Below are 19,849 nucleotides of genomic sequence, written 5' to 3'. Positions count from 1 at the left end.
TTTTCTCTTTACCATTTGGTCAACCTAGTAGACTATGGTCAATCCCTTTCCTTGGGAAGAGAATGCTTTTTCTGTATTTCCAGTGTCACCATTGTCAATGTCCATAAAGTTTCAGGAAGTTGATCTTAGCAAATAGCTAAGATCATTAAGGGTCTTGTCATAGTCTGTTTCATAGGTGTCCCAAAGGAACTCACTATGTGACTTAGAAAGTGATTGAACCACCAACTTTCTCAAGACTTTGACACCCAACTCTCCCGGCTTGTCAATATGTGACTACATCTCCAAGATGTGATCACACCTAGACCTTGTCTTGCCAATAGGGTTTGAGTGACCTTAAACTTTTCAAGAACTTGTGGGTTAGGGAGAATAATTGGAGGAGGAGAAAGAAGTATGATATCCATGGGACATCATCTTTATTAGGAAAGCTTGTTTCAAGAGATTTGGTAAGATCATAAATGTCTAATCCAGACATGTTTTGGGAGATATTCAAGATAGTTGATCTTAAAGTCCTTAATATGACACCCAATATGAAATATTAAGGCTAGGACCCAACAAACTATTTTATAACTTAGAAGAGGTATGCCGTAATCCAAGCTATAAAACAATTTGAAGGTAGGTGAATGACGATTCACCAATTTCCACCAAGATAAACGAAATGTATTATTAGGTTTTAATTGGTTTTGAAACTCCTAGATCTTTTGAGATTCATTGAACTGTTCAATGGCATGTTTCAATCTCGAGTGTGCCCTTCAGGTTTTGTGACTGGGATGCTGAGGATCGCAAAACAAGGTGTGAAGTAACCATGCAAATTACTTGGTACCCTTAAGTGTTTATCCCTCAATCGATGTGCCGGTTAACCACACACGCTCCATCGATACTATGATAAAAATTAAGTTACCTTTTGCCTACCTTGTTAAATACGAGTTAGTGTGCCGGTTAACCACACACGCTCCACTAACCGACTTAAACAAAGTGCAGAGTGTAATTTCATGGATTAGCACCTTATTCACATTTTCCTAAGTAACTAAGATTGGGTATTTATAAAAGGTTTAGTTACGTAGTATTTATCATTAATACTTTTAATGAAGGGAGAATTATAGTCCTGTCAAACCCGTTCGGCTAACGACCCTCCACCGGTCAAGCAAGCGGTGGGTGAGAGTAGACACCCATTAAGTTGCCATTTTATAGGCAACAACCTTATACCCACCTTATAGATCGGCTTCGTGAATGAGGCATACTAGCGGTAAGACTGACTTTACTCTTATACATATATATATATATATATATATATATATATATATATATATATATATATATATATTATTAACTTATAATATTATAAAGTATAAGGGTTGAATTTTAACTTTTAAAATTCTAAGGGCTAACTTGGATTTAAAGTATTCATAAGTGAAAACTTTACAAATTCCAAAACTTGAGGGCAAGTTTTGAAACTATTCAAAACTAATTAATTCCATAACTTATGTATTTAAAGTAGTTTTAATCCAAAAACTCTTCAAGTTCCATAACTTGAGGACAAATTATGGAAGACTTTAAACTAATAAAGAATTAACTTTTTCTTTATTTTATAACTTATGGAATTAATTAAGGTTACATTATTTTTTTTATTTTTTTTTATATTTATTTAATGAAGAGACTCTTGGTCCTCCATAACTTGAGTACAAATTATGGAGTCATAACTCCAATTAATTAGAACTAGACTCTTCATTTTTTTGTAACCTTTGCCAATTTTATGAGTTTTATGAGTCTTTAATGTGACTCTTTATGTAACTTGAGGACAAGTTACACAAACACATTTTATACTCAACTCTTAGATTAAAATGGATTGAAAACAACTATTTCATTCAACTTTTCTATTAATCTAAGAAACTCATAAGAACAAGATAATTCAAATCAAACTTTTTCATGTAATTAGTCTAACCTTTAAACTAATACAAAACATGAATCTATTGACAAGTATCTTTGAAATTGGATTAGCATGAACATTACCACAACAAAAACAAGTTTATAAGTTCAAAAACAACTTAGGGTAATGTTCCTAGTCCATTTCTAGCCAAAAAAACTCGAAAATATGCTGTCTGGGGTCCAACTCGTCGAGTGCATGAACACAACTCGGCGAGTTGGATGCATTTTGCCTTGGACTCGTCGAGTCTGCTGGGCTGACAGCACCAATTTCGATTTTTCAACTTCTATTGTAGGTATAACAAGAAAACAAGTCTAGGCTCTGATACCACTGTAGGGTTATGAGCATTCTAACACTCCTAGGTGTACATGCAACCCTAAATACCTTGGATCTATGTTTTCTCTATTATACATGCAAATATGAACATCCAAGGTATTATCCTAATTTAGCATACAAAACTATCAATATAACAAGATAGAATACATACCTCTTTGATGGTGCTTGTCTTCATGAAGCTTGAGTGCCTAGTGCCCCAAGTGTGACACCTCAAATGGTTCACAATCATCAAAACACTTAGAATAACTTAGTGAGAATTCTACACTTCATGAAATCGGCTAGCCTTTTCTTACTCTCACTAGTGGCCGATTTTCCTCAAGAATAAGATGCTTATATAGTTATACAATTAGGGTAAACCCTAATTGCCATGACTTTCCATTTCCTTGGATCCATGGGTTCAAATACACCATGGAGCATCCATGGAGCATCATATGGGTTTTGGCCCAACTAGATAATCCATGGAGCATTAGCCCACTATACAAGTATGGATGATTTACACAATCAACCCACATATTTAATTAGTCTTCTTTTGATCACTCAATTAATGCTAGATTAATTTCAATACTAATTAAATAATCTCATTATTCTTATTATTAATATACTAGAACTTATAATATATTAATAACCATAAGTGTTTTATTTCTCTCATTTAGTCTATCCAAGTGCATGATGGTATGCAACCCAAATGGACCATGCCGGGTCGGGTCAAGTCTTACCAATTATAGTTATGGACTTAGACATTAATCCAACACCTTTTACCTACTGTAGCTAACAACTTTGGGTATGGAATGGTAAATCCCGAAATCTTTGTAACAGATCCTATGTAACAGTATCTATTGAACGTATTAATGTAGACGTATTCATGTAAGCGTATCACTATAAACGTATCAATGTAAACGTATCTCTATAAGCGTATCTATATAAACGTATTCATGTAAGCGTATCTATGTAAATGTACTCATGTAAGCGTATACATGTAAACGTAGTCATGTAACATGTAATGTATTAGTATAGGCTCATGAATGAACTGACTCTTGTGTGATTCCTTGTACTTGGAATTGTAAGTAGTATCTCCTAACTATACGTACTATAGTAACTAGTAATGTACGAGTATAACCGGAAGTATACCTTTGCTACTCAAAGGTACTAAAGTGACTAATGGAACCTTTATACCTATATATGTATACATGATATATAAATAATATTTAGACAACATTCGGACGAGCAACCGATACCCTAAGGCCACATCCCAACAAGGAAAAGGAAATAAAGCGAGCTAACCGTCCTAAGTCCTTTAAACATTACTTATATAACTATACATATATGGGCATGCATTTGACAATATAAAAGCGTAAAAGAAGTTTTCTAAAACCTTTGAAAAGTTTAATAGTAAGAAACGATGACCTGATGTCAGTTTATAAAACGATTGAAAATATTTTGTTTGATAAGACAGTTTAAGTATAAGGAAAACCATTGTTTGAAAACACCTTTGTAACAGAGTTTGAAAGGAAGCTTACAGTGTGTAAGATAGTTTGATAAAGAGTTTTAAACATGTAAAAACATTAAAGAAACTCATTTGAAGAAATATGTTTGGTAAAACAGCTAACGTATAGTAAATCCATTTGCATGCTAGTTATTAATCGTAGGTGATTGATATAATAACTAAACATGATTCAACTTGTATTCCCCCTCCCCCATAAAGAATTTATAAACATTTAAAAGGTTAATTAAGGGGTATGTACTCACTTGATTGATTGAAGAAAGCTAGACGAAAACCGAGCAGAACTTCTACTCAAGAAAGCGGATTTCTCAGGGATCTCGGGAGCGTAAAACTTCCTTCCCAACTTGGATATGAAAACCGGAACTTCGGGATGGTTCCAAGGGTTGAAACGCAGAGCTTCAGCGCGAGAAAGGGAGGAAATGAGCAAAAATGGCCGGCACCCTCACATCCCTTTTATAGGGGCTGAAAGCCTCACGTACGCGGGGCGTACTAACGAGGGTACGCTAGGCGTACGCAACGTCATGGCTTACCGCATCCTTGGACGAAGCATCGAAGCGACGCAGATGGATTAAGGCCGAGCATCCGAGTATGCTGGGCGTAACTTGGATTGGTCTGATGACTCCTCCTTCGGATAATACCGGATTTTGAATTAAATTTATATATTAATTGTTTAGTAAACTTCAAAAATTCATATCTTCCTCATACGAACTCCGTTTTTGTCGTTCTTTATATCCGCGCATAGGTGAGACTACGATCTACAACTTTCGTTTAGACTTCTTCGGAAATTTTTGACTTTATTTTTAATTTTATATTTTTAATAGGTCGGGACAGGAAAAGTCCGTTAAAGTTCCATAACTTCTTCATCTGACGTCCGTTTTCATCAGAATTTTTACCGTTGCGCTACTATTGTTGAGACCTTCGATTCTCATTTAGTTTGTGTCGGCTAAAAGTCTCTCGATCTCTATTTCGAGTTTTTAGCTGTCTACTGCTATATCCGTAACTTAGAAAAATCATAACTTCCTCATACGAAGTCAGATTTAGACGTTCTTTTTATGTACGTTTACGGTTTAATGATATCTAAAACTTTCATTTAGATACATAAGGCTAAAAATTATTGTATTGAAACTTCGCGTTTTACATCTATCAGTGTTGTCGGTTTTGCCGAGAATCTTCGGTTGGTCATAACTTCTTCGTTATAACTCGGATTTTAGGGTTCTTTATATGTACGAAAACCTTGATACGATTCCTACTACTTTATTTAACCCAAACAAGATTTTACGAATGTTAAATTTTGACCTAAATTTGACTTGTGTTCCATCATATTGTCCCGAAACATCGGGTTGTCACAACATATCACATAATCACATAACAACATGCTATGGGCCCCACCCTGCTACATTGGGCCCTAACCGGCATCGACATTGCTCAACATCGGGCCCCGCCCGACAACTAGCAAAGCTCGACATACGTATGCGCATATCTACTAATACACATAAACATAAGCATAATCACCTAATCATAGGCATATAAATTTTCCTCGGGCCCCGCCTAACATCATACTGTAGTCCGGAAACATACAAATACAAAGACATGCAAGAATCACAAAGACATCAAGCATACAAACATTCATCGGGTACCACCCTCACATTAGATCAAAACCCAATAAACATATAAACCTACATCGGGCCCTACCCGACATCAGACCTTAGTCTGGAACATACTAACATACATAAACGGGCTGGCATTGGTGCCTTCGACCCGTTCCTATAGGAGAAAACATACCTCAAATGTCAGGTAAAATAGTTGTACGTCTCTGCTCCTGCCACCGAATCTACTCACGCCCTATATAGAAACAACCCCTTAGATATCATTCCTTTCTCAAGACCCCTTCACGGGTCAAACTTTGTCAAAGTAAATGCTTGGTCAAAGTCAAAGTCAACACTCCGAGTTGACTCCAGTCGTCGAGTCATCCTCCTGACTCGCCAAGTTCCCTTGCTACTCGTAGGCGTGATAAAGCGAGTCAACTCATTGAGTCCCTCCTCAGACTTGTCGAGTTCTACTCTATTTAGAATCAGGACAAATCGACACAACTCGTCGAGTTCCTTTATGGACTCGACGAGTTCCTTAGTTTGTTTAGGCCATCTTAATGGATTAAGCCCCTACTCTTCAGATCTAAGCTTCATACTTCTCATATACACTGAAAATGTCCTTTCAAGGGTAAAGTTTCCAACTTTACTTGTTAATACCTTTACTTAATGGGTTTAGCTCAAACCTCAACCCTTTAGGAACTATATATTGATTCTATAGCCATCAATACTCTAAACCAAGGCATATAAACTGAAATTTGGACCCTAGACACTACATGAACATGTAAAGCTTCTACCTTTCCCTCCATGAATGGCCTTTTGGAGCTAAAAGGAGAAAAAATGACATCTTATAGCTTGCATGGGGTTTCAATGGCCATAAAGTTTGCACCTTTATGCCATGAAAGCCCTTCATGGTTACAGATCTGATGGTACACTCACTTGGGACGTCCATATCCCAAAGATCAAGCTTCTTGAACCAAAAACCCAATAAAAAATAATAAAGAGATCTAAGTCATGAAGTATTGAATCAAGAAATGAAAACAAAATCAGAGTAACGAGAATTAAGAGCAAAAGGAGTAAATAAGATCGTGTTTCAGCTCATATTATGCTTCACAATTATAGAGATAAAATAGAAAAAACAGACTCCAAGTTCTTATCTATCTCTAAGTAACAACTCCTATTATTATGAGAAAAGTAAAGCATACAAAAAATACTATGGACTAAGCATCTAGACTTCGAAACAAAAAATGCCTTAGTAAATAGATAGCATACTATTTGCAACTACTAAGACATACTTCGACACATTACAGCAAATTTAACACTAAAAATCTCCCCCTTTGTAATAAGTGTCAAAATCAGTTGATTAACACTTGAGCAACTTTATGTAACATCTTCCGAACTTCAGCATACCTATTCATGTTCTTTCTCATTTAAACCTTATCTTCTTCTGAGTTCTTCTTACAGCTATCCATACGAACAATTAATTTCGTATATTGAGTTGTTGTGTACCTTTCTACATCATTTTCTTGAAATAAAAACTTTTACTGTTTTCCATTCTTGCCCTTCCCAACAAAAACTATCCCATAAGACTTTAATCAGATTTCACCATCATCATATGCTATCAATTCAACTTTTCTTTTCACTAATGATTAAGGAACTGGAACTTCTTTCCCCAAAGAAATAGCTAATTCTTTATCAGTAAAAGATAGACAATCGTAATAATTTTCTATGAAGAGCTTAAGATGTCTCAATCCCAATCCCAACACTTCTTTGCTGGTTCCCTCAAGCTTTGACGCATTTGACTCCTTGAGAATATATGCAACTTGAATAAGATCATTCAAGTTCATTAATGCAAAATTAGCAATGGTGAAATTACATGCCACCTTGTTAGCTCTCACTACATGATATCAAAAGTTTTGTAGCATATTTTTGAACAACTCATCTTTTGTAATACTTAACACTTGGACTATCTTTACACATGACCATACTTGCTCCTGTTCTTTCCTGAAAATAGCATGAAACCTCAACTTTATGTGAGTGAAGTCATCTGAATTCTTGAATTAATCAAAAATTTTATACTGAGTTGTTATGAACATCATCCCATTGATTGGGAAGTCGAGTTGATTCATATATGAGTTTTTGATGGCATAGCTCTTTTTGGGTTTCTTTTCGAATTCATGCATTTCATTGTATTCCACCCTAGCTTCAATATTTTCGTAGTTGTGCAACTTCCTAGGATCTCCCTTATTCATATGAGGAGGATCATTTTGTCGATGCCTTAAAATACTTTGAATCTGTCTCTGCCTGTCCATCTCAACCTCAACCTCTTCCTTCCTTTCTTCTTTTTATTTTTCCACAACAACCTTTTTCCCTCTATCTTGTATTGTTAGGATTTCTTTGAGTTTCGAAGCACTCCCTTCACCACTTGACCAAATCACAACGCCTTTTAACACTTGCCTTGTACTTGTAATAGTCGAAATCACAGGGCCAGCTTTCGATATGATTGGTTTTGTTGTAGGAATGTTTGTTGTCAAGACCTTACCAATAATTTTAGCTTCTTCACCAGTTTTTCCAGAAGCTCCTTCACCAACATACTTCCTTTCTTCCCCTTGCAGCCCTTTGACAACAGGCGGGGCATTTGTTGGTAAAATACTATCAAGTTGAGATAATGGGGCTAACTGTTTGTGAAGAACAGATTCGAAGAAAAGGCACTTTTGAGACAAAAATTCTAGATTGATCAAAGGAGAAGACCCTAGCTTTGAAACGAGGTCTTTCAATTCAGTCAACAGTTTGTTGATTTCTGAAAAGCTTTGAACTTCATCTTCAAACATTTGTTCAACCTTAGGACCAAGTACTTCATACATTTTGACAAATTTTGTAACTGCATCTACAATGATGTCCATTTTCTGATTAAGAGAAGCATAATCTTTTTACACAACAACTCTCTCCTTGCTCATATCCTCCCGCAGTTCCTGAATCTGGAAATTCACTTCATCCCTCACCTTCTTAACATCTTGAATGAATAAAATGTGACACTCTTTTGCAATAACTTTCAAGTAGTGAAGATCAGAAGAAAAGGTAGACAATTGATTCTTCAAACGCTTCTCATTATTTCGATCAACTTCAGACACCGCCTCGTGAAGACTGCCTGCTTGCTTTTTGAGCAAAAGATCAACTTCTAGACTAGATACTGAATGTTTACCTCCTCTGTCAGCTTGAATTTGCAGTAATGAATTAAGCTTCTGATTGAAGATTTTGAATTGTTTTCCAGTGAGTATCATATTGGTTGGAATCTCCTCCTCTTCAGGATCAAATTGAATATCTCCAAAAGCTCCACCAAAAACATTTTCATCATCATCTGATGAATGATGAGCTTCCTCATGAGTAACTGGTGGTTCGGTAGATTGGGAAGAAAATAAGGAAGTAATTGGTTGGTTGATATATTATCGAAAGTGGGTGAATAGATGTCAAGAGAAGTGGATACAAAAGGAGGTAAAGTTGTTGAAGCATTAATACTGGAAGTTTCGAAAGCAGAGGAAACAATGATAGGAGTACCTTGAGACTAGGTTGTTTCGACATTTGTTTCCAATGGAAGAGAAACAATAAGCGGTTGTGGTTGAGATACTGAGGAAGATACAACAATCATTTCGACATTGGAAGTGTCGACTTGAGATGTTGTCACTAGATGATCCTGAAGAACTTCTTCTTTGCTAGATTCGTCATTGATAACCAACTTTCGAAGCTTCTTCTTCTATTGCTTCAAAATGTGTTTAGCCATATCTTCGGCTTTATGTTTCTTTGACGAAGGTGAAATAGGAACTGGAATTTCATGAATCACCACACCTTTCCTCGTAACATGTGTTTTTCAAACCATGGATGGAGAAAAACTTGGAGATCTATCAGAAGAGCTTCGTGACCTGTGAGCAATATTCTTGAGTCTCTTGAACACTCCGGTTTTCGAAGGAACCACCTCTATTGAAGGCTCATCAGTCTTCATTGCACCAGGTGTTTCCTCAGGCTTCAAAACAATTACTTCTTCTGTTGGTTTATTCTTTGGAGACTTTTATTTTTTTCTTCTCCTGAATGGGTTTCGTAGGACTCTCCTCTACCTTCTTTGAACATCTAGAATGTTTGGAAGGACCCTCCCTAGATCGAGATAACAGAATGCCGGTTTCATTTGAGGGATTGATAGTTTTCAAGTAAGCCTGTAAAACTGAATTGGAAGAATCCACCTTCTTAAGCATACCATCAGGAATCCTTGCAACACTAGGAAATTCCTCAGTCTTCAACAACCTTTGGAAAAGTGTACTTCGAAAACTCTGTTGTGTCCACATCATATGGTACTTGTATTCCTTCCTTTTCGTGCAAATTGAAGAATTAAACTCCAATATCTTGCACATGAAATTCCATCCACTACATTGGTCGTTTCCACACTTTTGAGAATCTCCCTCCATATATGTGTAGCATAATCCACAAAAATATCGTAATAGATACCAGCAACCATGGCATAAACTTCTAATCTGCCTTTATCTAATCCAACATTCTGCTTAGTAAGACATCTAAGATAAATGCCAAACAAAAAAAATTCCAAATACAATGAAGGTTGGATTTCTTAAATTCACTAATCTTTGTGAGAGTGGGTTGATAACCCATCTCGTTGAACATGTGTAAAACTTTCTCATTGGTGACTTTTAAAGAAAGGAGGTGCGTTAGGTATTTCTAGTATTTGACGGAAAAGCTTCTTAGTTAACCGGAACTTCTTATCATTGATCAGAATGAAGGTGATGTGATCCAATGTTTGCCGTAGAACCTACTAGTGATAACCAAGACATCGTAACTGCATAAGAACTGAACATCGCCGTCTTCAAAACAAAGTGTTTTAGAGTCATGATCAACATCTATAGTTCTTTAGGATAAACCATAACATCACTTTCGACTTGATAATTGTTGCTCTGAAGTTTCATGATGGGTTGCGAAGAAACATCTTCTGTGGTTTGAGATGGTGCATCAACTGTAGTGGGATTAGCCATGATTAGGGTTTGAAGATGAATGAATGATCAAAGAGTTCTTTTGTGATTTGGGAATTTTCAGAAAGTGTAACTGTGTAATGAACCCTTGAAACCCCTTTTATAGGTGACCCTTGGATTTGAAATTGAAGCTGGATCAAAATTAAATGAATGCTGATGTGGCACCTTGATAATCGCACCCATATGCCGATTAAGTAGCCACATGTGATAAAGTGAACATCACTTCTCCTTGAAACCCGAATAGAATAAAAAATGTCTTTTCATATAGCCCCAATGGAATAACAACCATCATAAACCTTCGGAAGGGAGGCAAGGCCCTTATCTTTTCTTAGTAAGGTGTTGGATCCTACTCCCTTATCTTCGCAGTTACCCGATGGTTATCAAGGGACCGATGGGGTCCCGAGGACCGAGATTTGAGTTGCCAGTTCTTCTATTTAGCAAAAATGGTAGTATTGTTATTTATCTATAATTTATGTTTGTGTTTCAAGGTTCGTTTTTAATTTTGGATGATCAGTTAAATGGAAGTATCTTATTTAGCCTTGTTTCAACTGATCTTTTGTATGTATGGATTAATTATTTTTTTCCTCGATTGTATGCGAGTAAGAATGTAAAATTTTGTGTGAATTCAAATTATCCTATGTATGTGGTTATCAGTGGTTGGGATCAAGTAATACAGTCCGAGTTAGTCTTGATATCGAAGGACTACGAAGCTATCAGATTCTAGCATAATTCAAGTTGGGGAGAGTGGAACCACGCAGCAAGAAGTCTTATGTCAAGGTTCATTTCACATTCGTATTTCTCTAAGTTCTAGATTTATGTGCAACTGCTAAATCTTCGGGTTTTGCTACAAGATCACTGCCAGTTGTTGGGTTTTCCATTCGATTAGTAATAGTCTTGGTTGTGATAGCATCTGTAAGGCACGCTTATGCTTGGACCCTAGGGTTTTAGAATCCAGGTTGAGGGTTTGATTGACTATTGTCATCTGATCGGGGGTGAGTCCTAGTGTTGATAATAGATAGCACAACTAGGTTCAATATGAGATCAGTTAGTTTTCATTACGGTAATGCCCTTTTGGGTGCGGGATTAGAGCGTCGATGTTTGGCCGAGAAGCTCAGAGACAAATTAATTACGTGGATATTCATTCGTATTGGTTGTTATGGGGGAGTATATCTTGAAGTAGATGCGAGAGCTGATTTCGAGGACGAAATCTAATTTAAGTGTAGGAGAATTGTAACATTTCGTTTAAAATAAAATGAATAAAATAAAATAAAATAAATTAAGCAAATAAATAATGATAAATAAATAAATAATAATATACCCTCAATCGTCGAGGTGTATTTTATATTTTATTTTGTTTTAAACCCTATTTTACTCGAGAATGATCGGCGAGGGGGGTGCTCTATATTAGACAATGATCGGGTGTGTATTCGGGCTATTGATTGGATTATTATTTCACCCGAGAATGACTAAGTCAAACCTAATCAGTCATACCCTTAAGTGATTAAGACCCTAATGGGTTAAGTGTTCTTACTTAACCATAATTGTCATTTTATGTGAACCCTAATCGTCATTTCATGTGAGGCGGTCACTGTTACAAGTGACTATGACTTGTGATCGGATATTGACTCAAGTATCTTCCTGTAGGTGTTTGGAAATGAGTTAATGTTGGTAGAGTCCTTCATTACTATAGTGGTTATCTACATGTATATCGAGGTGAGTTTCACCTCACTATAAAAGTGGGTCGAAGGCACCAATGTCGGCCCACTAGCTTTGACGATCTATTAGTAGAGGGATACTTTAAGGATTGTGTATAGTCATGTAGGATAGAATGAGGACTCTTGATTCAAGATCTATTACCTGTTCCTCGTTTGCTTGTGGTTCTAGAGTGGGATCATTTGTCCGGGTGACTATCTCACCTCTAAGTATATACGACGATGCCTTCCTTGTATTGTTGATATTGAGTATGCTGCTATGTTGTAGCGATCAATTAGATATGTGTTCCGGTATTGAGTATGCTACAATGCAGTAGTGATCTGTTAGATCTATGTTCTGGTATCGAATAGGTTGCTATGCTTTGGTGATCTGGTAGATCTATCTCCTAGTATTGAGTATATTGCCTTGTGGTAATAATATGTAGAACTATATGTTATTTGTGCTTGTTGGTTATCATCTATGGAGTGCCCATAGGGACTGTCAGTGGTTATGTAGGATAGTCGGAGAACTATTTGTCTAGGCTCTCTTGCGCATTCCTTGTTTGGTTGTGGCTCTAGGGTAGGACCATCTGTTCGGGTGGCTATCTCACATCTGCTCACTTATGGTTATGCATCCTATGGGGTTTTGTTGGTAGCATGATTATATGATCTGAGAGGATTAGTATGTAGTAGTGAGTTGTATGATTGTTGTTTGCCTGTATTATGTGTATACTTGATCTTGATTGTTCACATGTTAACATATTGTGTTGGTTTAGGTTGAGGTAGTTCTGCTTTGTGCGGAAGGCCAAGATTCTTGGTGTGGGCCAGCTGTAAGCCGTAGACATGGAGGCTCGGGATGAGCGGTAGGGTTGAGGATGTAGGCCAACAAACCCTAGGTATTCTAGTCTGATGGCTAATTGGACCTATTGTATTTTGGCATTCCAACTTGGGGTATTCATCCCGAGGATGACTGGACCCGGAGGTTGACTAGTCCTGGGGTATTCCATCCTGATGGTTGACTGGACTCGACATGTGTGACAGTATATGTCATCTATGTATGTAGAGGTATTGTGGGGGAAAGTCACTAAAATTTATGTTTACCCAGTTGTTTATTATTTTAGGTATCATCAGTGATTACGAGAAGGCAAGGCAGAACTATACACACTCATCAGCAACTTTGAAGACTTTGTGTTTCCTATAATACTCTAACATTAATAAATGTACTTTTAATGAATGGATTTTCTTAAACAGTGGATTAATAAATTGGGAATTTTACCTTAATAAAATTGATTTTTTTGTGAAAATGGGATGTTATAGCTCCGTCTCAATCAGGTATGGAGTTTTGTTTCGATCGATCATGAGGATGTCTTCTATTGATGTTTGAGGCATGTGGTTCAATAGTACTTTAGTATATCTACTCTCCTAGATGAGGTCATAGTTTCCCTAAGGTTGTTGGGAGTATGAGTCGTATATCAAAAAATATTGTGGAATGGTTGCATTATAATTCCCATTTGTCTGCAAGCTGTTTTAATGGTTGATCGTCAAGGTTGGGAATCGGTTATTTCCCCGGGTGTGTTTTTCTAGTTGGGGATACACCCAAGTTGTTAAGGATCGTAGGTAAATGTAGAGTTCTTGGAATTCTCATCTTTGTTCATAGGAACATTCGGTGGAATGGCATGTTAGGGAGTTACAAGTTAATTAGAGGCTTTAGGGTGCATCTTATGGTTTTGGGGTTTATTGGGAAGTTCGTGATTGATGTCGTTGGGCTTTTCTCTCGCATGGTTGGTAGTGATCATACTCTCAGGAAAATGGTGGATTTAATGAATGGGTAAATTTCAGTCATGGATTATGGGTTTCCAATCTCGAGAAGCATATTGATAGAGTCGATTCGACGTTGTAGCCTTGAGGAAGTTCATGAATTTTGTGGATCTCTCTCAAGAATTTCGGTCTTAGACAGGAGGTTATGGATTATACGGCATTGTTTGTCCCTCTCTGTAGTGGTTATCTAGTTGGGGCTCGTGTTTGAAGCCGCCTTGTTTTCGGATGGAGGGTTCGATAATAAAGGATGGTCAATGTAACACTCGTAGATCCGGGCTAGTCAATTTAGAGACAATAAGCATCAAAAATGAGTTTTTGATGGAAGATTATTTAGAAGGATTAATCTTAACCAAGTTTTAGTATATGTTACAAGGGTTCTGTATATATAAAGAACACCGAAATCCGAGTTATAACGAAGAAGTTTTAGTATATGTTCGGAAAAACTGGCATGGCACCGTGAGACATAAACAGTGAATTTATGATAGATAACTTTTTAGCCTTAGTAATGAAAACAAAATTCGTAGAATATGTTAAACTGAGAGCGTCCATAAAAAGAACGCCCAAATTTGACTTCGTATGAGGAAGGTATGATTTTTCTAAGATTTAGCATAACAGTACACAACCCGCAAATTTAAATTTTAGATCGGTCGATTTCATCCAAAATAATCTAAAAGAGAAATGAAGATATCGTTAATAGGAGTTAAACGATAAAAAGATAGACGAAAACGGAGCTCGTATGCGAAATATATGGACGAAGCTTAGTCTCTACTTTTCGACACGACGAATTCGATATAGTTTTGTAAATCTAAGATAGAATGATAATTAGCCAATAGGATCTAAATGAAAGTTGTAGTACTCGTAAATACCAAAGCATGGAAATAAAGAACATAAAAAATGGAGCTCATATGTTAAACATATGGACGAAACTTACTCTCTACCCTTCAAGCGTGACAAATTCGAATATAGTTTTGTAAATCTGAGATACAATGAGAATTAGCCAACAGGATCTAAATGAAAGTTGTAGTACTCGTAAATACCAATGCGCGGATATAAATAACATAGAAAACGGAGCTTGTACGTGGAAGATACAGACGAATCTTAGGGGCTACTCTACGATAAAATCCTTATAAATAAATGACGAATCATTCATATTTTCTTCACACCATAACCTCTCTTTCTCTCTCTAGCCTCCTTAAACCCCTCCCAAATCTAGGGAACCTCCCTAGCACGAGAAGGAAGCCCCGGAGCGCCCAACAGCTCCAAGAAGAAAAGCTTTCAGCTCGGAAACGTTGCTCCAGCGACGCCCGGTTTTTTAATAAAAATCTATTGTAAATGAGCTACGCCTACACTATTTCTAATATAGATTTTATTTAAATATAGAAATGTTATTAGGACCTTATAATAATTATTTGGGGCATTATTATGTGTTATGTAAGTGTCGTTATAATATATTTTTAACCACTCTCGGTACGGAGAATCTAGTTTAAAGGGCCGTATAGGGTTGTTGGATTTCAGAACTGCTATATGCCAAAATGGTCCTGCCCTTTGGTGTTTTATGTCTGGCTCCTGTCTGTATATAGTGGTTGAGAAATATTGTTTCGTGCTTATATAATAGTAATAATAGCAAGACTATTAATTAGTCTCGGTGAATATTAGACTAAACTCTAGTGGTAATGATACTAGGTTCTATCGAAGGAAATTGTTTTAAGAGTAACGAAGCGCTGTCTGAGTTCAGAATCACCACATCAACAGGTGAGTGCATAGTCCCTTTCATCTTACACATAGATATAAAATATTTAATATATATTACGTGTTGTGAGTGCATGGTCCCTTTCATCTTACACATAGATATGAAGTATTTAATATAAATTACGTGCTGTGAATGAATTGTCCCCTTCATCTTACACATAGATATGAAATATTTTAATATAAATTACGTGCTATGTGTGCATATTGTCTGAATACTTGCTGTCTATGCTGGGTGAAATATTTTATACATGTTTTAAATGATTTAAACTGTATATGTATTTTATATCTACAAAATGTGTTGGGTAAAACATGGGTAGATGAAATAGTTGTTGTGTGATAACACGATGAAAGACATCAATATTGACAGTGATCCACTCATCTAGTGGAGTATAGATGACGACTACAGACTATACTAGACACTCCAATGGAACACTAGCAGGCTCGTAACCTATAGGTGTTTTTGAACTAGGTGCTCACTAGGTATTTTTGAACTGAGTGTGTTCACTATGTATTTTTGAACTGAGTGTGTTCACTAGATATTTTTGAACTAAGTGTGCTTACTAGGTATTTTTAAATTGAGTGTGTTCACTAGGTATTTTCAACTGAGTGTGTTCACTAGGTATTTTGAACTGAGTGTGTTCACTAGGTATTTTTGAACTAAGTGTGTTCACTAGTTATAATCTATAAACCTTGGTAACGATGGACTTTATGCCAATTCATTAGGATGATCCTTAGGAATAAGTGAATGAGGAATAGTTGATTCTTAGGGTATATCCTTAAGAGTAAATAAGATAATGGGGATGGGTAATTAGGTTGATTAATTGTTTGAAGATTAAACATAATAATTATATTATTGTGGGTTGAAAACCCTTTGTACTCGCCAGGTTTCCCAACCTGACCCACTCAGTTTATTTCTATCATAGGTGTTGATATGAAGTCACATTACACTGAGAGATTAGGAGATATAAATCACTAGTGATAATGAATGTAAGTTCTGTTTATGCTTATGTTTTTGTATTGACGATGACATTCCAAATGTTTTAAAATGAATAAAAATACTTTTCTTCGAAAATGCCTTGATAACGTATTTATCATGTTTTACTGGGAACAAATTTGGCAACATTTTTATTAAAAGAGGTACTCTGATTTTTATAAAACATAAACAAAATCGGTCTTTTCTGGCTGTGAAAATGGGGATGTCACAGTCAAGGGTCCTGAATCCCCAGTGGATTCAGCAAGGCAAGTTAGGATCAAAAGTGTTTTGTATGGTTTGGATTGTGAGGAATAGCGTATCGATTACATTCCGAGGTGGTTGTGCTTGTTTAAGAATCAGTTGAGGTAGTGGATGTCCGAATTGTGTAAAAGTGGTGGTAGTTTCTCTAATATTGAAAGTTAGAAAGTCAAAGATGGTATGGGTAGGCGACCACCGGAATTAGCTGACGTTTAGTTCGGATTAGGTCCTGGGGAAGGACCGTCTGAGTGACCTGAGGCAAAGATTGTGGAAACGCTACCCTGGGCTAGTTGTGGTAGCAGACTTCGAGGACGAAGTCTAATTCAAGTGGGAGAGAATTTTAAAATCTGTTTTTAAGTACTTCCATTGTTGATTCTTATATTTAGGTGCAATGTGTTGTGGTCCCAAAGTTCAAGAATTATACAAAAGGAGCCCTAGTGGCATTGTTGTAATAACGGGTCTTTGGAGTACGCCATGCGCACATGGTGTACGTTGGACATACATTAGTGTGCGCATGGTGTAGTTGCTTCATGAGGAAACCCTAATTTTTAGGGTTTGGCTGGTATTTAAGCGCTCTTATGGCCTTATTTCACCCAGTTTAGCTGCGTCCATCCCTCTCTTTCGTTTGTGTAACCCTATAACCACCTTGAGGAGCCTTTTCAAGCTTTGAAGTATGTTTTTGGTGCCTTATAAGAAAAAGGAAGGCAAGCTCATCTTGAAGGAATGGAACACTTGGATTTGGGATTTCTACTTCATTTGAATCCATTATAAGGTAAAAATCTTGCAACTTTATCCCTCTATCTCATGGATCTAGTTTTGGTTGTTTTATGGAGCTATTTGGGTCCCAAAATGTTAGATCTTGAATATGACATGTTCTTGACCTTTGAGTTGTCATTTTAGACCCTATGAGAGGTCTAGGTCATAAAAATGGGTTCCAAGTGGTTGGTTTTGCTTCATGCATCTTGTAGAATGTCTTAATGGAATAAGTCCTTGTGTTAAGCACTTATTGGGCATGTTAGGTCATAAAGTTGGAGACTTTATGACTCCTAAGAGTATTTTGGCCATGGATCTGAAGTTTGGGCATAATAGCTCAAGTTGTTAAGCTCTTAAAATGAATTTTTGGGCTTACGAGGGTACGTACCGCATACTCGAAGTACGCCCTACGTAGAATGCCAAGAAATATGCATTCTTAGACTTATTAGATTATGTCGAGTAATGTGTATTCTTGAACTTTTTGAGAATTGAAATTTGGATCTTACTTGATTGGAGTGTCTTAATAGGTAAAGTTGGAAACTTTATCCACTAAGACATTGTTGAGTATCATATCTAGAAGTTTTGGGTTTTACCATAATGAATTAAGTATTTTCACTTTGTGAAAAAGGCTTGAATATGGCATGCCCTTCCCTAGTGCACCACACTTTTTTGGTTTTTCGGAGTCAGGTCTATTTTAGCCAGGATACCTGATTGTTTTGTCTTGTAGTGGCCGTGAGACCCCTTTATAGAGTGTGGTGTGCCCAATTGACCAAGGGTTGACTTTTTGACTAGTTTGACTTTCGGTCAAACTGTGGTAGAATTGAATATTTGGCTAAGGATTAGTCTCGGCTTGTAATTATGTAGCTTAGGTTACTTGTTTTGTTGCTGAGGTTTTTATAGAGCTTCTGTTGTTTAGCTTAAGGGAGTCTTCTCATTATACTAGATGATATGATAGATTTTCTTCATGCCTCTTGCATGAAAGACTATGGGAGGACGATAACAATTGTATGAAATACCAAGGGAGGACCATGCAAATTATATGAAAAACTATGGGAGGATCATTATAGGAAAGACTGCAGGAGGATTGTAACAATGAAAGTGATTGCAAGACTGTAGGAGGGCCATAACATTCAAATAGGTTGAAACAAACCCACTAGATGAAATAATTCGTATTATCATTTTAATGGATATGTAAGGTATGTGGTATATTGAGGAATGCGGTAAACTTTATGCTTACAGTTTTAAGTTTAAATTGTTTTAGGTTTTTTGGTAACGTAGGAAGGGCACGACTTGCTTGTATGGTATATGGTATCACATATCACAATAGTTTCTATACTTATTAACTATTATGTATATACTCTGATAAATTTTTTGAATCAGATGGTTTTATTTAGATATTTGAAGTTGTAATTGGAACAAATACTTTTAATATTAAATAAAAAAAGTGATTTCAAATTTAGAACATTACAATAAGCCGACAAAAGGGGTAGCGTGCTTCTACTTTTTCACGTGAGGATAATCTAGAAATCTACTCACATTGCAAAGGATCCCAGAACATAACCACGGAAATCTCTTATCCTACTATGTGTTTACGCAACAAGTAGGATTCCAAAACTCTTTTCTTAAAACAAGCTTTGTATCAACAAAAGCATTTCAGAAAATATGATTTCACGAATGCACAAATAATCCACATATAAACAACTAGTAATCGAGTATATGTTAGATAGTTCTAAAAACACAAGATCAATAATAGAGGATGTAGGTTCCTAATAAATTACACTAAAAGTTGAAGCATATACAGACCCGAAATATCAAGAATAAGGTAAATTCCCCCTCAATAAAATCATATTAACAAATGTGTGTCCTTAACTCAGTAGAGGATGTCCTCGAATCATAAATATAATCATTTAAGGAAAACATAGTTAGAACATATAGTAGACAAACAATATAAATACATGTATAGTAATGCACATACAATAAATCACAAAGTCAAATTACTCATATAATGGTGACATATGTTCTAAGGTAAAAGTACTCACCTGAGTTTAATGCTTAGCAATACCAAAAACCTTCTTCGCTGAACTACACTTCTTTAATGCCCAAACTTCCCAATTAATAACCGAATATCGTTATAAAGTTTATCAAATGACTAAAATACCCTTTGGTGGGCTCAATTGTAAATGCAAGGTCATAATACTTCTTAAATATTCTAATATAACTCATGGAAGACAAACGA

This window comes from Lactuca saligna, chromosome 5 (assembly GCF_052625555.1).
Source record: "Lactuca saligna cultivar CGN05327 chromosome 5, ASM5262555v1, whole genome shotgun sequence".
Lineage (NCBI taxonomy): Eukaryota > Viridiplantae > Streptophyta > Magnoliopsida > Asterales > Asteraceae > Lactuca > Lactuca saligna.
This window is presented reverse-complemented; position numbering follows the sequence as displayed.